The sequence below is a fragment of the Choloepus didactylus genome, chromosome 18 (assembly GCF_015220235.1).
Source record: "Choloepus didactylus isolate mChoDid1 chromosome 18, mChoDid1.pri, whole genome shotgun sequence".
NCBI lineage: Eukaryota > Metazoa > Chordata > Mammalia > Pilosa > Megalonychidae > Choloepus > Choloepus didactylus.
In genome coordinates this window covers 36,026,501-36,043,108 of record NC_051324.1, presented here as the reverse complement: position 1 = coordinate 36,043,108, position 16,608 = coordinate 36,026,501, and the positions used below count along the sequence as shown (strand labels likewise).

Genomic DNA, 16,608 nt, shown 5'->3' with positions numbered 1-16,608 from the left:
AGAAAGAACGAAGAGTACCCATATACCCCTTCTCCCCTTTGCTCACCACACACACAATTTCCCCTATTATTAACATCTTGTATTAGTGTGATGCATTTGTTAAAACTGATGAACCAGTGTTGATACTGTTAGGTCTGGGTTCTGGGCCCCTTCCTCATTTCCCCCTTTTGTAAAGCCAGGTTGCATTGCTGTTCCCTCCCTTCCCCCATTTCACGCCACTTCCTTTGTTCATGCCCATCACTGCCCCTCTTCCTCTCCCCCACTTACGGGCCACTTTTCCTGCTCATGCTGTTTCACTCTTCTCTCCCTCCCCCACCTCTCCTGTTTGAATCTACAAGCCAGGCATTGCCAAAGTTACAAGATAAACTATGTGTAATCCCCTATTGGCCAAAACTTACATACCTTACATGTCCAGGATACCATGTAACCTTCTAATGGACAGAAGCCCTATAGAAAAAAGGAATCCCACCACCTGACCGTGCGGTTTCCAGCAGCTTTCCTCTGCTGGTTGGGGCCGCCCTGTGACTTCTCTCAGTAAACTTTTTATTGTTGCCTGCAATTTGGCTTCCTCGCCTGTCTTTCGAACCAAACGACCTTACAGATTCGTTATTAATAATTTAAATTCATAGCTTAAATTAGGGTTCACTCTATGTTGTACAGTTGTATGGGTTTTGAGAAATGGATAATTTATTTCCACCATTACAGAATCATGTAGAATAGTTTCAATGCCCTAAAAATGCCCTATGCTCTACCTATTTATCCACTCTTTGGTTTTAATGAATGAAACCAGTTTAGCATACACTTTAAATAAATAATAATCACAAAAAAATGTGGCGTTCACTTACATAAAACAGTATGGAAAAGACCTGTTTTGTTTGGTTAACAAAATTAAATTTCAACTAGAATGTGAACTGTTAAATTGAAATAAAACCTTTTTTAAAAAATCTCTCATGATTTTTTTTTTTTAAATTAAAATCACATATGGGTGCCGGAATCTGGGTGACGTGAGGGTGCAGAGACATTAGGGATGGGAGACAGCAGCAGCATGGTGGCTGGATACAAGCCATCCAACCTTCCTCTTCCTCGCTGTCGCTGCCACCGGATCCTTTAGATTGCGTGTTAGTTGTAAGCCCGCCGCTTACTGCCAGTCCTCTGGTCCACGGGTTCTTCTTTGCGCTGCCACTGCCAGGTCTGAGGGTCGTCCGGCCAGGTAACTCACCCTCCCACCCCACCCACCGGCCCACGGGCCAGGACCGTGGAGGACGTGAAGCTGGAGTTCCCCACCCTCCCACAGTGCCAAGAAGAGGCCGAGGAATGGACCTATCCTATGAGCCAAGAGATGCAGGAAATTTTACCTGGATTGTTTTTACACCCATATTCTTCTGCTGTGAAAACCAAGAAATGAACTTTAGGTTAGATTCACCAAGAAACCTTATTAACCGACTTTTCTGGGCTAGCTGTACTACAGAAACATGGAATAACCCATATAATATGCATAAGACAAAATATTGAAGCAAACGCTATTAAACCAAACTTTCAGCAGTTATTTAGATATTTAGTCTTGGATATTGCAGATAATCCAGTTGAAAATATAATATGTTTTATCCCATCACTAAAGAATTTATTGATGGGAGCTTACAAACTGGAGGGAAAGTTCTTGTCCATGGAAATACAGGATCTCCAGAAGTGCTGCCTTTGTTATTGCACACATTATGGAAACAGTTGGAATGAAGTACAGAGATGCATTTGCTTATGTTCAAGAAAGAAGATTTTGTATTAATCCTAATGCTGGATTTGTCCATCAACTTCAGGAATATGAAGCCATCTACCTAGCAAAATTAACAATACAGATGATGTCACCACTAGAGACAGAAAGGTCATTATCTGTCCATTCTGGTACCACAGGCAGTTTGAAGAGAACACATGAAGAAGATGATTTTGGAAACATGCAAGTGGCGACTGCACAGAATGGCTGACTAAAGAGCAACATTATAAAAGATGTGAGTTTCTGTTTGGGGAGGAGAAAATACTAGAGACAGTAGTAATGTAAAATGGTTTAAAAAAGTGGGGAGGATAGTTTCTTTTCAATTATATGTTGCTTCCAGACATGTTTCTCTGCAACTTGTTGAGCAACATTTTAAGAAGATGTTGGGCTTCTGCAGTAGATGGCACTGATGGTTTTACTCCTTTTTGGTTTTTTTTTTTATTTTTCACTTTACAGTTTTATTATACACCAAGAAATTTGGACTTGCAAAGAGGTATTATTGCAATAATGCACTTTTCATACTTGAAATTTATTTGTATGATATAAAGTTATTACTTTAAACAAAATACAAGTTAGGGGGATTTGTTTATAAATATGGGTAATTTACTAAAGTTTACTAAAGTCTGCTAAAATTCATTTTGTGTTATATATATATTACATTTTAAAAATAATTTTACAGCTCAGTTTTATGGTGGAGCCTCTTGCAAGAGCATTAACAAAATGCAAGAATCTGCCACGTTTCTTAATATAACTCAATACCTTAATTGTCCTTTTATTTTTCTAAGCTCTTTTTGGTCCTTCATTAATAGTCTTTAAATCACGTCATTAGCCAGTTTTCCTTACTTTAACATGATCCAGTTATTGCTTCCTTTCCTGTTACCTTCCTAATTTGTTTATCCCATTAAAAAAAAAAAAAAAGTTTAATGAACAAAAGAAAATGTTTTACTTTATAGTATCAGATTCTCCCCAAAAAAGAATAGGGTTAGAAGTGTCAAGTGACTTCCGTTTTTTGCATTACTTATTATGGATTCTTTTGAGAGCCTGTTTTTGTTTTTGGTTTGGTTTGGTCCAAAATGGTCCCAAATAAAATATACCAATGTAGCACTATTGGTTTTTTTCCCTTAAGTGAAACCCAAAAAGAAAAATGCCTTGCATCATCTAAAAATAAAAAGATGAATCCTCATGACCTCCAAAATTAATATACAGAACAGTGAAAAGTAAGATGAATGTTTTCTGTAATTTGTTTTTTTAACCCATAAATTAGTTTAAATAAAAAATATATTAAGGTTGAAGAGACCTTAGTAAATTAAAAAAAAAAATCACATATGAGGAGAGGTTTTCTTTTCATTTAATAGTACAACTACCCCATGGCGGGGAAAGCATTAAGTTGAGGTGCACTTTGTTTAATTTTCTAGATCTTTATCTTCTTAATAGCAACTTGCAGAAGAAAACATTCCTCAAAATTTTTGTTGTTTGACAAAATTGCCACTTAGTGGTGAGTTCATGGGCGTTAGTGGTGTTATTTTTAAATGATGCATTATATAGTTGCCCTTTTTTACACTCATTTCATAGTAAAATGGTTTCTAATAATTTTTTCTATTTAGACTTTAACAATTGAAGAAAAACAAATTCTTGAGACCGTACTCATTGGAACCAGTCATTGGTTTTATGAGTTCCTAAGCTTCTGGTTATAAATGTGGATTATAACTGTGCATTAAAATTTAATTACTCCATTTTAGATTATGTTTTAAAGCTACTTTTCAGCCCCATTTATCAAAATAAAGCTTTCCACAAAAGCATTGAAAGAGAGGGATGTGTCAAAGTAAGCACTGAAATAATTTGCTTTCTGAATCCTTACAAATGCAGTGCTTTATAAGTCACCATATGTCATATTCAAAGAGGAAGATAGGATATTCTTGCCCCTTATTTTTTAAATACAAGGAAAACATTTCATCTGTTCTTAGAGATTATTACTCCACCTCTAAAGAACTCTTAAAAATATATTGCTAAGTACCACACTAATCTACATATTATAAGAGTGACAGTGCCTCCAGCACCCTGCATTCTTGTTTCCCACTTTCCTCATACTAAACATTTTCCAGCTACTTCTCCATCTTCACCACTATCGTCTTTTGTTTCCCCAGACTTTGGAATTATCTTACTTTGCTGGGTAACTCATCCACCCAGTTCCAGTTCCATTCTCCTACAATCTGTTCACCATACTGTAATCCAAATAATTTTTTGAAATTTTACTCTGAGCCTGTCACTATCACTATCCATGCCCTCTAGCTCCTCCTCTTCATTCTTAAGATGAAGCCAAAACTCATTAACATTGTCTACAGAACCCTATATATGTGACCCTTCTAGTTTTCTCTTTGGCCAGATTTGAGTCTCCCACCACTGTCCTTTGTGCATGCTTAGAGCCTGGATCACGATTTTTCAGCCTTGACACTATTGACATTTTAGACCAGATAATTTGTTGTTGTGGGAAACTGTCCTGTGCAATTTAAGATATTTAACAGCATTCCCGATCTCTTACCCACTAGATGCCAGTAGTACCTCCCCGGTTATGACAATCAAAAATGTCTCCAAACATTGCCAAGTGTTCCCTGCCCCACTGAGAAACACTGACCTAGACAGTGTCCTTTAGATTTCAGCTATTGCATTCTCAGAAGGCCTTCCCTGACTAGGTCAAGCATTCACTTTACATGAACCAGGGACCTTTCCTCATAGCAGCATGTACTATATGCACTTATAGTTGTATTTTTATGTTTATGTTATGGGTACATGATTACTATCTTTCTGTGGTTAGCCTGTAAGTTTTTTAATGGCAGAGACCATATCTATTTTTGTTCACGTCTGGCATTGTGACTGACACATAGCAGGTGGTCAGTAAATATCTGCTGAATAAACGAACACATGATGTTCAAATAAAGACCTGGCAAATAAAATTTAGCAAGTCATCATTTGTATAGTCCAGATTCTTCTGTCATCCCAGCCTTTGGTGTTTCTAAGAAGTTATATTAAATATATTTATTACATTTTTTTGTATATCTACAATAAATAGAAATAAAAGTACCTTTAAGCTTAAATCAGTATAAATGGTTTTGCATAAAGTTATTCTAATATATATATTTAGGACTATCTGGATTTAGATTTTTATTGAATTAGGCAGTTGATACCATATTTTGAAAATGTCTTCAGGAGACAGGTGTTGGAATGTCCTGATAGACTCAACTTTTCTCCATCACTGTCTACACAGATTACTTCATCATCTTTTTTCCTAGATTATATTTTACACAGTGTAAATAATCAGATTTGGCAGAAATATTAAATTCTTTATTATCAAATGCCAAATGGTATCTTTTTAATCTCCTTCAGTAATAACATTATTTTTTAGTCAGATTATCTAATTGAGCTTGACATGATTTGTTTTCCTGTGTTTTGAAGTAGGAAATTCTTTTAAATGCAAATTAATGAGTAGGCTCACCAAACCTAGACTGAAGATTAAGGTAAACAGAGTCAATTTTTAGTAACCCTAAATTTATGATTTCGTATCATAATAAATAGAATAGCAATTGATTTTAGAAAGGGGAATGAAAACGGTTAGATTGACTAATTAGACCCCATGTTGAGCTGAACTGAAATGCTGTCTCTCACTGGCTGTAGACACATTCTCCTTTGATTGTTCTTTCTCCCTTTCACGCTGTTAAGACTCTAAATGGTATAGCAAGTCACTGAACTAAACTAATGATGTTTGGAATGTAATCTGTCAGAGGGTATTTAAACCTTTGTACCCACAATTAAGTGAGTGATGAATTTCCAAGGCAGAGAAAAAAAGTCGAGCAAAAAGTCTCAGGCAAGCAAAAAGTCATTAATGGCTCACATTTAAAGTATAAGATGCTAAGGCAAGGAAGAATGAAAAAATAAGTCCTAAGATTAAGAACATCTAGGGGGTGGTATAGGCAAAAGAGCATAGGTTTTGGACAAAACATATCTAGATTTGAATATGAACTCTGCCACAGGTCAGATATTTAACTTCTCTGTATACACTTCTAGTTGCCATTCTTTCAAACAACATTTATTGAGGGTCTTTGAGTTGTGAGCATTGTACTGGATACTGGAATTCCTAGAAGCTTGTCTGTAAGTTTCTGCTCCCTGTTTTCTTTAAGGAACATTTCTTCCCAGTTCATGGGGCCACTGGTAACCTTTCAAACTTCCAGTCAAAATGTGAAAGTTTCCTATATCTAAATATTGTACAATTTAGATAAAACACACTCATGTCAGTGAGTTAACTTTCCAGGGCATGTGGATTTTTAAAATTCCTTTTGTCTCAAGTCTTATATTGTCTGTATTCTCAAAGTCTCAATTTCCAGAATTTCTACTGACTGGATGTAATGGTAGACTGCTAGGTATCTAGTTATCTAGTGTGCTTTCAGAGGGGGTTGAGAGAAGGCCTAGCTCTCTTCAAAGTAAGTACCCATCTTTCTTTCCTGATCAGTAAAACTCTTTAAACCAGGACAAAGCCTTTCATTAGAGATTTTACAAATAATCACAGTGGTCACTTTACATATATTTATTATTATTAATTTACTTCTAATTGCAGCCCTATATAATAAGTACTCTTTCCTCCATTTCACTCATTAAGGAAAAGGGCTTAGAGAAGTTATGAATAACTCACCCATCTCAAAACCAGTAAACAGTGTGGAGCAAGGATTCAAAATCAGGTCTCTGTGACTCTGAGTCCATGCTCTTTCCACAAGACCAGAGTGACTAAAAATTTTTTTTCTTTATAAGTGACCATAACCACTCAACAAAATCCAGGATATTACAAAAACCTACATCAACTAATATGGTTCCCCCAAATCCCAACCTCCTGTCTCTCCACATACAAGGTTCGTTCTGAAATCCTGTAATTATAATTTTACTCCTTATCTTTTGTGCTTTTATTGCTTCTGTATATATTTCTAAAAAGAATATAACTTTTGATTTTAGTTGTTTTTAACTTCATAAAGTGGATATCATACTTTATATAATCTCTTGGGACTTTTAATATATTGCTAATATTATTGTGTCATTGGAGATTACTTGTTTTGACTGTTTATATTATTCCTTTGGGTAATCATACCACAATTTATTCATCCACTCTTCCATTGATAGGTTTTTGGGTTGTTTCCAGGTTTTTACTGTTTGAGTGATGTTTCTATGAGCATTTCTTAGTGCAAGATAAGTGAGGGCCAGGAAATAGCCTAAGAGAGTGATGAAAGCAGCAACACAGAAGAGGGAAAAGGTGAATAAAAGAGAGATTGGATATAAGTAGGATGACCTAACGCATAGTTTTGTCTACAGCCAAACTTGGGCCATCTCACACATAGGTGTGCCAGTGGTCTGCCGAATCAGGTTGCTTACTTCCCCCTTGGATAGCAGGGAAAGAGTTACTGTTGATAGTTACATCTCTGGTGATCCAGATTCAGTATTAATTTTACAGAGGGTTGGATGCTATGCTAATGACTGAAGAAAATGCCCTTACCCCAAAGGGCTTTTGTTTTCATGTTGCTGTGGAGAGGCCAGCAAATATGGTACCCTAACTATACCTTTGGCCTGTGGTATATTTAGTACTCGTTTGAATGTTACTGTATGACAATTCTAAGGCACCTGAGAGAATCTAGGCCCAACCCCCCAAATTTACTGTAGTTTTAAGAGTAAATAGTTTCCTCTCTCAACTTGAGATAAAAATAATTAGTCGATTTATTTTTTGGACATTTCTAGAAAGTAATTGCCATTGTCTTAGGTTTAGGGGATGGTATCACTCTATTATGTATTTCTAAATCAAAGGATTGGCCTGGTTTATATGGAAATCTGAATGGTTACAATGGATCAATTATGTGTTCTGAGAGGTTAGAATACAGATAATAGACTTGATAAAAAAGCCTTTTGTTTTATGTTATATTTAGCAGGTGGACAGAAAAAAGTAAAAAAGGTTAGGAATGCAATGGAGTTTTTTACTCTTTTGTATCTTCAATTGGAGTAAGTCAAGGAATGGAACCAAAGAACCAGGAAACTTTAAAGCTAGAAAGATATTACATTTGTTGCAAGTTTTTTTAATGAAAATTTGAAACTCATTTTTATTTAATTTTTGAACTTTCTCCAACGAGAACGTAAATAGAGAGGGACTAGGACATATTTCTTAAGAAGCATGACCAAATCTAATTCTTAAATCATGATTAAAATGACATGTTCGGTATTCTCACCAAATAGAGGATGAGAATTCCCAGAAAATAACATTAAGCATATGACTCGCAACAAAGCATATGCAAAACATTGGCTCATTGTCAGGTTGCCAGGATCTTATTGGAAGACAAAGTCCCCAGATTTACCGCAGAAGAAAGTTTCCATAGCTCAATCATTGCACTTGGGGGCTGGGGGATGGGGTTGACTGGAGCAGGGACTTTTTACTAGATACAGAATGTTCCATGCTCTTCTTTGGTGTCTCCTATTTCTGAGTTAACTTGATACTTGACCTCAGAGGCTAGGGCTTGCCTGTGGCAAGAGAGATCATTTTAACCAGTGAGTAATTAAGTGCTTGAATCGGAATGTTGTTTCTTGTTCCTCACTCTATGGCAAGTGGTCAATATGAACTACATGGGCCTTGACTTTCCTACAGAAAGAAATCTATCCTTTCATTTTAAACTATTGAATGGTTCATGTACTTGATTTCTCTTTGACTATGATCATTGTAAAATCAGAAGAATTTATGGAATTGTGAAACACGTCCTGAAACAGGATACCTGGGGTTTAAACTGCTGAGACCCAGTTATGCGTTCTGATTTTAACATAACCTACTTCTGCAGTTTAGGTAGAAAACTCCTTCCTCTTTATGTCCACGGTAGTTTTTATTTTCTTCTCTTTGGACACTCTTCTATCTTTTGTAATGGATATTGGGAGGCAGCATAGTTGAAGGTTAAAGCTAAACTGAGGCAGTGAGGACTGAGAAATGAACATTGTATTAAGAAGTTACTTTTGACCATCAGTCGAGTGAGGAAAACTAAAACTCCATTATATTGGATTACATAGAACTGTGGTGTAAAGGAAAAGGCAGGGCAAGTTTATTGCCTGGCACATTTTAAGTGTTCTGTAGATATTTCTTGGCCAAGTAGAATATGTTCACTAATATATATTTTTGATTGAGGGAAAGACTCTAGTAAAAAGCTGAAAATGGAAAATGCAAATGAAAAAGGAAAGGATGTGAGGAGGAAATTTACATCTGGTAGGCACCCACTGTGCCAGATTTACAGTAGGAACTATCACTATATAGATGGAGAAATCAAGGCACAGAGGTTTTAAATTCATACAAATGGTAAGAGACGAAAGGAGAAAAGACCAAAAACCTGAGTGGATTGCTTATGCTCCTTAACCAAGTCTTCCTTCAAAACTGGAGTGAAAATTCCAAAATATTTTGAGGTAGAGGAAAGGGTCACTGAGAGAGCCTTATAGAAGGCAGTGAGGTAATCTGCTTGGAAGTTGAATATTTGGACGAGAGTGCTTGCTTCCAGTTGCTGCTGTATTTGGTAGGGAGTCAGCACGAGTTCTTTCTGTCCACTCTTCTTGTTCACACTTGCATCTACATGTGCACAGCTATAGCAGTTACAACTCATGTTAATGAGTTACTACTGGTGTCTAGAATGTAGGTTTTAATGCATTTTTTCCTCTCACTTGTTTAAGTTCATTGAGGCCAGGGATCATGATTTTTTTCTTAATTGTCTACTGCATTTAGTGATTTTCCTCCTTACTAATGGTTGGATGGCATAATTAGATTATTCTTAACTGAGATTGAATTCCAGTCAATGCTGTTATTTTTTTTTTTATCCACTCACCATCAAGCCACTTTCAGTGATCTCTAGGTCTGTACGTTTCTGCTGCATCTCACCAAAAGTTGAAAAGTCTGCAAACTGTTCTTTATTCCTGACCTTTGGATTTCTAAGTCCCTGTTCTTATTTGATTCTTAGAACTCAGTGGGTCTTCAAACACAGCCACAGATTTGCCACTATAAAAAGCTGCCACCAGTCTATCATTTTCTATAACTGAAACCACTTGCTTTTTAACAGAGTCTTGTTTGGGCAGCAAAACTATGTTACTTGGTTCTTGTAGATCCCTGGTTTAGCTTTGGCCTCATTCATTAACATAAATGCCTGCTTGGCTTCTGCTGTTCAAGTCTGCACTCTGAACCAAAGTTTCCTTTCAAGGGCTTCTCTTTAATCATAGCATACTTAAGGAGGTCTTACCTCCATTCCTGATTCTTACAGAAAACAATTCCAGTGTTCAAAAGCAGGGACGATTGAGAATTCTTTTTTGAAAGACGCTGGTGATAGAAATATGTCATAAGGCATTAGCAACGATTCACCTAACCTTTCTGAATAAAGCAATGGTCTTCCTTCTGCAATGCGCCACCAAGAAATGGATGGTGTGTTTATAATACTACTCAGCAAACAATGGACTAACTTGAATACAAAAGAGGTTTTATTCATTTAAAAGGATTGCAATATGAGTGAAATTCAAGATGTTTTAATCCCAAATCCTGAGGTTGAATCACAACAAATTTTTTAAGCTGCCAAAAACTATCAATCCTGTATATTTTAAATGTAGTGCATAATCTTCATCCTGCATTTTTTTAATGATGGGATTCTCTTCCACAATCCCGGGATGTGAAGGACCTTGATTTGGATGGGCTACCATATTTTAGATCCAAAAGCAAGTACAGTACTATGTCAGTTATCCAATTTTTTCTTAAAATACAAGCTTCAAAGATTGAGACTGTCCATTCAACTAAATGGAAAAGACATTGACACTTTGATCACAGTCACACAAGGATCACTAGATCATCTGTTTTACCTGGGTTAGATGGAAGTTCATTTGCAGTTAGCTTCAGTTCAATTTGTCCTATTCCTGAGGTCAATTTATCCTATTCCTGTCTTTTTCATGTTTTCATTTTTTTCTCTAATTTCTGAGAGCCTGAAGATTATAAAATTAATAGGAGTCAGTATAATAGCCTTTGGCTTCTTCAGAAAGATTGCACTTTAAACCCCCACCCACCCACCCACCTCTCCCTTCCCCCTTCTCATGATCAGTCTATCTGGGGAGGAAAGATCATTTCACTTAGAGGGCAATCTGTCATTGTTGAATCAGGCCAAGAGTCTGAGGTCCATTCTGAGTCACTATGAATAGAGGTCTAGTATTGGTTGGGCCCCAGGGAAACCGGTGGTTAAGTACTGTGAGAATCTTTATCAGACAGGAAATGACAACTCATTAAAATACTAACGGTTAAGCCTGTTTAGATCACTGCCTGGGGGGGAAGAAAATTTAACTCTACAATGTTGGGGTAAAATGTGCACATTCAGAAAGCAGAGAATTATTTCCAAGACTCTTGTCGGGAGAGGGAATTGCCAGTCCATCTTGCTGCTGAACATCTCCCACACAGTCAGTACCTCTTTTGTACAGAAAATAGATCAGCATGTCATGAGGGGGTGGGTGAGGATGGGTGCTTTTATTTCATCCATGAAAATACATTCTACTAGTTGCTTTAAATGTAAATTTTAGAAGAGTGTTGGCTTCAGTTAGAAGAGGACCATTTTCTTTCTCAGGCTCTAAAGCAAGAAAATTGGAGCATTAACAGATTTCCTGTCCTTTTATTAGCTCTTCAGCAGCCACATTAGGAAGTAAAAACAATAACAGTATAATCAGATCTGTCAAGAAATCAGCCAAAAAGTTTAGAAATTAACAGTCTTAATAAAGGACAAATATATAATATGCCTTCAAATTTAGCTACTGATAGAATGAAGCCTTTGTAATTAGTAAGACAAATTATTTTAAGGATACTTTTTATCTTTATTTTATCCTTTTTAATGTGTATTTGTTTATGTTACTATGTATAATAAAGTAGAACTTGCCTGTCATTTATAACTAATATCAAAAAAATGTGGAGACCATTGGTCTTGTCTTCTCTGCCCTTATAAGCTGCTTTTGGTACCATCAAAAAAGGGTTGTCCTCTGTAGTCTTCTTTAAGAGATCTCTAATACGCTTTCTGAATTACAGCAGCAATATGATTGAACCCTTTCTTTTAATAGTACCCCTGACTTAAACCTCCTAGAAATATTTTTTTCTCATTTTCAAGCTTTCAGAGGTTTGACTAATCACACCCTGAGATTGTATTTAGACTTTCTCATTAATCATCAGATGGATGTTAAATAAACCAGTCTCAAACTACTGCATAAACAATGAAACAAAGGTTAAAAAACTGTGCTCAGACATTTTTAATGCAATTTTATTGAGATATATTCACATACCGTACAGTCATCTGAAGTGTACAATCGGTTGTTCACAGTATCATCGTATAGTTGTGCATTCATCACCACAATCAATTTTTGAACATTTTCATTACTCCAAAAAATGAAAATAAGTAAGAACAAAAGTAAAAAAGAACACCCCAAACATCTCATACTCCTCCTCCCCCTCATTGTTCATTTACTTTTTTAGTCCCCATTTTTCTACTCATCTATCCATACACTGGATAAAGGGAGTGTGAGCCATAAGGTTTTCACAATCACATGGTCACACCATGTAAGCTATATAGTAGTTATAAAATCATCTTCAAGAATCAAGGCTACTGGGTTGCAGTTCAACAGTTTCAGGTATTTCCTTCTAGGTATTGTAATACACTAAAAATTAAAAAGGAATATCTGTGTGATGCATAAGCATAACCTCCAGAATAAACTCTTGACTACATTTGAAATCTCTCAACCACTAAAACCTTAGTTTGTTTCATTTCTCTTCCCCCTTTCGGTTCAGAAAGCTTTCTCAATCCTACAATGCCGAGTCCATGTTCATCCCTGGGAGTCACGCCCCATGTTGCCAGGGAGATTTACACCACTTGGGAGTCATGTCCCACGTAGCGGGGAGAGCAGTGAGTTTATCTGCAGAGTTGGTTTACAGAGAGTGTGTGCCCAGCCTTTTAATACCCATAGCCTCCTTGCTAGGAACCCATGTCAATGTATTTTCCAGGAAAGACGGTGTAACTTACATGATCACAATAATGCTAAGATACTCAAAAAAGTTGGATAAGAGAAGAGCAGGGCCTATATGAAATTTTAAAACTTACTCTCTTAATATTTGTATAATTATGTTAGGCACAGGCATTTCAATTGCTTGACCTTCATGTACACTATCTGGAATTAGGCCTAGCTAACAAGACAAAATTTTTTTTTTTAATTCATGTTATTTGTTGTTAATTTTATCAAGACACATAGTCACACAAAACACACAAAACTGCATGGAAAAATCCAAGCAGAATCATGCAATCATGAACAGTTCAAGGAACTTTCAGGTTTTCTGATACCAAGTCCTAATCTGATGACTATCTCTATGATGGAGAAAAGATTCAATGTAAAGATATATAGTTGAGCCAATTTGTTTGGGACTTGTACTATTTGAAAGGAGTCCCTCGACAAACAGGAATAATAAAGACCAGTGAATTCTAGGACTGCTTGGAATGGGTATGTGCTCCGGATTAACCAACAAATGAAAAATTAAGCATTGTGAAAAACGAGAGTAATCATTCCACCCACTCTCTATGTAATGTCTGCCAATTTTGATGCTTCCTCTGGAAGGTTTTCTGGCTTTTGTGGGTACAAAGAATAATGCAGACCTTTATTTATAATGAGAAAATAAAAAGAGAGTTTAAAATACAGATTTCTTATCAGATCATTGATTTCCAGAAGCAAAGTGACATTGTATTAAAAACTGTAGGAAAATAGTAGATTTTCTTTGCAAACTGTGCAATGTCTTTGGCAGATGTGAGAATTTACTTTGAATGGATTCTTTAGCAGTTTAGAATTTGCAAGTAAGTTTGCCTTTGGTCTATTTTAACAGTCTTAACAGATTTGTAAGCATGGGGAAAACTTTTTCCATGAAACCAGTTTTGTGCTCTGGGTGGGTTGGAGTTTTGTGCTTTTTCTATATTTTATTTTCTGTTTTGTTTACATTTTCTGAGGTGTTCTCCCCCCTTTGTTAAAATCAGTAACAAAAGTGCATGAATTGCCTTTAAAATAATTTGTTGGAAATTTGGTTTTGATTACATATACTGCCTGAAACATGTTTGTGTGTGCCAAGAAAATAAAAACAAACATTGTACTATCCACAAAGATTTTTCTACCTGCCATGTTGAGGGTCCACAAAAGAAAATGCAGATGATAGAAATTTCTCTCTCTCTCTCTCCTTAAGGCTTTTTTACCTGGGGAAAATGGCTGTCTGCAAGGCTAGTTTAGGTATATTTTTAGTCCATCAATTGACTAAAAAAAGTTTTGTATGTGTTTGTTGTCCTTCTTCTTATATTTTTCTGTATCACAAATCTATAACTCTTTGAACTTAATCCGCCCCTAATGGCAGGTGAAGGATTTCACCCAATCACTATGGATTGAGGTGTGAGTCCTTAGCCAGGTGCACAGGGTTGCTCTGTGCTTTTAGAGAAAGGCATTTAGGCTGTTTCCTAAGCCAACTATAAAAAGCCACTGAATTGTGATGTAAGTTGTTTCCTGCCTATGTGTGTACATTAAGTTAATCTTAAATTTCAGAATGGACCCTTACTTCTGTCTGCTGTTTGAAAATAACTTGAGGAATGAGGTTGTGGGCTGGTGTTATTGTTTGTCTTAAATACATTTTAGAGTGGTAACTATAAGTTCAATCCTTATCTAGTCCATTACTAAAATAGCTTTAGTGATAACTAAGAAAAGTCTATGGCAAGAGTGCTTTTTATAAACTGTAGCCTAAACCAGTTTAGAAGTAAACAGAAGTAACTAAAATTTTGATGAATATATAATAAAAGTTTAAGAGAATTTGACAAATAATTGGTTATGTAACACTATATTTCGAATGTAAATTAACCTTTTAAGATTTATTCAAATTCTGTGGTATTTGTTCATGATAGTTTTGGTAATATATTGCTAGAAAATATATTTATGGGAACCTGCAAAGCCATCCTCCACTCCACCACCAAAAGCTCCCCAAAACATGTAACACACAGCAACTGGAAAAATTAATCTCATTGCTAGTCCCAAGATAATTCATTTAAAGTTCCACATCACTTGAATTTATAATGACATGTACTTTATTAGCTAAAATGTGTAGTTCTTAGTGGTCTTCTTATCATGGCAAATCATTTTATCTTGTCAAATTATTTTGAAGGGAATCTAGAATGACCATTGCTAGTCTCTTCTTCATTTCCCTCAACAATAAAAGATTAGAATCTTTCTAATATTTGAGGCCTGGTTCCAAATTTTTCTCTTTAAATAATAACTATGGCTAGCTTTGGGAATGTAAAATTATTACATAAAGTACTGTTTTTAAGGTGAAGGAATTGATTTCAGAAGGAAAGTTTGTATAAATCCATGGAATTGGTTTTTTATACGTATGTGGTTTATTCTTAGTGTAACTGGATGGACTGTTTTCATTCCCATAGGCATTATTTAAGGAAAGATTATTTCCCATTACTTGATCTACTCAAGGAAAATCTCTTTTCTAAAGAGAAAGTTTGTACTATTATTGCCCTTTTGTAGCCCGAGTCATGGCTAATAAACAGTAGCATAAGTCAGGCCAGAGGGCCCGCCCGTCTTCTCATCTTCCTCTCCAATAGAAGGCCATAAGACCACTTAAAAGTCAATTGGAGAGAGACACTGTAGGTTAAGAGTCTTTGCCCTTTTCCACCCTTGAAGATCTTTCAGAGGGGTTTCCAGTCTAATCAGTGCAGCAGTTGCCTATACTGCAAATACCTGTTCAGGCCTTTCACACATCCTTCAGTACTCTAAACTTTTCACAAGTTTTTGACAACTTCACTCCATGTTGATTTCTCCAATTGTTTGGACATATATTATCTATACCAAAAAAAATTTAGTATAGAATTTTAGTTTATTTTTCCTCACAAATCAGTTTACTTGTGTTGATATATGTTGAATCCCTATAATTGATTTTAAGTTCCTGTGAGCATGGACTATTTCTTGCCATTTTATATTTTTCCATTGCATTTGGTACAGTGTTAGACACAAAACAGGGACTCCATTGTTTGGAGGTTAGTAGATACTTAGGATCAAAGAAAAGTATCAGCTAGGAGTCATGAATTTATTGGCTTCTGGTAAATATAGTAACAAAAATATTCTCTTCCTCTACTCCTCTGCTTTTTATTACAGAAAGCAGCTAACAAATTGTTAGAAAGGAGGAGGTAAGGTCAATCTGAGCCAGTATAATTAATAGGGAAAGCTTTGGGCACTGTTGCACATAGATATTAGAATATCTTTTGCTGGCCCCAGGAAAGAGATTGGACTCATTTGCCTTTTACCCCTAATGTGACAGATAAGAAAATAAATGGTACAGAGAATAGACATGTTTGATTTTCTTAGTTGCCTCAAGTTACCAATTAAAAAAAAAACTGCAGGCATATTTAAAACAGGAGCCCGGTGGCTACAGTCGCCAAACTGGTTTAACAGCACTGCCTTTACATATTCGGGGTGTGAGCGCTCTGAGTACATAAACTTATCGGAGATCACTATCCCAGTCATCTCAGAACAAGTTGTTTAGTAATGTACTGTAGATTCTGTGCAAATCATCTCCCATAAACCATGAACTGATTCAAGGTTCATAGTTCCTTCTTTGTTCCTTTGTTAATCACTGACTTCTGACTAGTGGGAGGTGCCTCCCAAATTTGCTAATGCATTCTTTTTGGATAAGGATGACGCACAGATTGTCCTAATAAGGACTTAGATTGAGAAAGGACCGCCCCCTCTGGGAAGATGGGACAAGT

The 16,608-nt window shown here is 36.1% G+C and overlaps 1 protein-coding gene and 1 pseudogene across 1 annotated transcript in view; both read left to right on the top strand.

Moving 5' to 3' along the window:
* The window catches only part of VMP1 (vacuole membrane protein 1), a 134,462-nt gene that overhangs the window by 115,434 nt on the left and 2,420 nt on the right, over window positions 1-16,608 (top strand). The window lies entirely within an intron of this gene.
* On the top strand, window positions 1,028-2,061 carry LOC119513771 (annotated as a pseudogene).